This window comes from Hoplias malabaricus, unplaced genomic scaffold (assembly GCF_029633855.1).
Source record: "Hoplias malabaricus isolate fHopMal1 unplaced genomic scaffold, fHopMal1.hap1 scaffold_25, whole genome shotgun sequence".
Taxonomy (NCBI): Eukaryota; Metazoa; Chordata; class Actinopteri; order Characiformes; family Erythrinidae; genus Hoplias; species Hoplias malabaricus.
The window spans coordinates 224,146-226,426 of record NW_027101111.1 but is presented as its reverse complement, the minus strand read 5'-3'; the positions used below and the strand labels follow the sequence as shown (position 1 = coordinate 226,426).

The 2,281-nt window shown below is 59.1% G+C and overlaps 1 pseudogene; it reads right to left on the bottom strand.

Annotated features, from left to right (window-relative positions):
* Positions 1–1,199: 1,199 nt before the first annotated feature.
* The window catches only part of LOC136684642 (28S ribosomal RNA), a 4,578-nt pseudogene continuing 3,496 nt past the window's right edge, over positions 1,200–2,281 (bottom strand).

Here is a 2,281-nt window from a genome sequence, read left to right as displayed (position 1 = left end):
CTCACTCCGCCCACTGGAAGACCCGAGCCCCAAACCCGCGCGCTTTACGGTTCTCTATCACCCCGGGCTCGGAGCACTTTTCTCGGCCATGGGACCTCCAGGGGGGGCCCTTCATGGCTCCGTCAATATTCCTTTAAGTCTCACTCCGCCCACTGGAAGACCCGAGCCCCAAACCCGCGCGCTTTACGGTTCTCTATCACCCCGGGCTCGGGGCAATTTTCTCGGCCATGGGACCTCCAGGGGAGGCCCCTCTTGGCTCCGTCAATATTCCTTTAAGTCTCATTCCGCCCACTGCCATACCCGAGGTCTTTAACCGCGGCGTTCACGGTTCTCTATCACCCCGGGCTCGGAGCACTTTTCTCGGCCATGGGACCTCCAGGGGGGGCCCCTCATGGCTCCGTCAACATTCCTCTAAGTCTCATTCCGCCCACTGCCATACCCGGGCTCGGAGCATGTACTTCGGCCATGGGACCACAAGAGGGCGCCCTTCTTAAGAAATTGCTGACATCCAGGACCATTCAAGGGAGCGACCTGCCTCCCTATGCCCGCCACCGGCTTCCTCTAACCGGTGTACGGACTCTCGGGGCCCGCGCCCCCAGAGAACCAGAGTTTCAGAAATTGCACTAAGTCCAGACATCCAGGACCATTCAAGGGAGCGACCTGCCTCCCTATGCCCGCCACCGGCTCCCTCTAACCGGTGTACGGACTCTCGGGGCCCGCGCCCCCAGAGAACCAGAGTTTCAGAAATTGCACTAAGTCCAGACATCCAGGACCATTCAAGGGAGCGACCTGCCTCCCTATGCCCGCCACCGGCTCCCTCTAACCGGTGTACGGACTCTCGGGGCCCGCGCCCCCAGAGAACCAGAGTTTCAGAAATTGCACTAAGTCCAGACATCCAGGACCATTCAAGGGAGCGACCTGCCTCCCTATGCCCGCCACCGGCTCCCTCTAACCGGTGTACGGACTCTCGGGGCCCGCGCCCCCAGAGAACCAGAGTTTCGGAAATTGCACTAAGTCCGATTTTCGCCCACTACGAGACCTAAAACCGTCATCCAGGATTTCACAGGGGAGTACCCACCTCCCCTATGCCCGCCACCGGCTCCCTCTAACCGGTGTACGGAGTCTCCGGGGCCCGCGCCCCAGAGAACCAGACCTGGACCGCTCCGGAGGGCCGGGGGTTTGCTTTCGCCTTCCCCCCGACAAATGTTTGAGTGGACGGGATGACTTTCAATGGATCGCGGTATATGCACCCGCTCTGCCACTTACGACACCCGCACTCCGAATCAGGTCGTTTACGAGTCATTTCACACCCGGATCAAGAGACATTTGCTTTGACGAGGGAGGTGGACCGAGGCGTTCATTAGCCCCGGTCCGGTTCCAGTGTCATGCGGCTCTCGTCACCGGCGGTGGGGAGGAAAGCACCTCCCACCCCGGCTATCCAAGACCAAGCTCACCGATGCTGGGCGCGGATGTATCGCTCCTTCTAGGCGGGATTCCGACTTAGAGGCGTTCAGTCGTAAGCCCTCGGATGATAGCCTTGCACCAGTGGCTGCACAGCCAAGCGCGAGTACCATGTATCCGAACCTGCGGTTCCTCTCGTACTGGGCTGGATTACTATCGGAGCAACGGTCAACATCAGTAGGGTAAAGCTAACCTGTCTCACGACGGTCTAAACCCAGCTCACGTTCCCTGTTAGTGGGTGAACAATCCAACGCTTTGCGAATTCTGCTTCGCAATGATAGGAAGAGCCGACATCGAAGAATCAAACGGCGACGTCGCTATGAACGCTTGGCCGCCACAAGCCAGTTATCCCTGTGGTAACTTTTCTGACACCTCCCGCTTAAAACCCAAAAAGCAGACGGAAGGATCGTTAGGCCCCGCTTTCACGGTCCGTATTCATACTGAAAATCAGGATCAAGCCGGCTTTTGCCCTTATGCTCTACGGGAGGTTTCTGTCCTTCCCTGAGCCCGCCTTAGGACACCTGCGTTACGCTTTGACAGGTGTACCGCCCCAGTCAAACTCCCCACCTGTCACTGTCCCCGGAGGGACTCGCCCCGGGCACGGAGGCCCGCAACATGAGTGTAACCGGACTCACTGCCAAGCGACCCACCCAGGGCTTAGCACCTTGGAACAAGGAACCCCCAGCAAGGAAAGGGTTCCCACCGACACCTTCACCGGGTTAGAGAGGTAACGGTAAGAGTAGTGGTATTTCACGGACAGCCCGCCTCGGGTGCTGGCCTTCGGCGGGCTTCCCACTTATTCTACACCTCCTATGCAGCC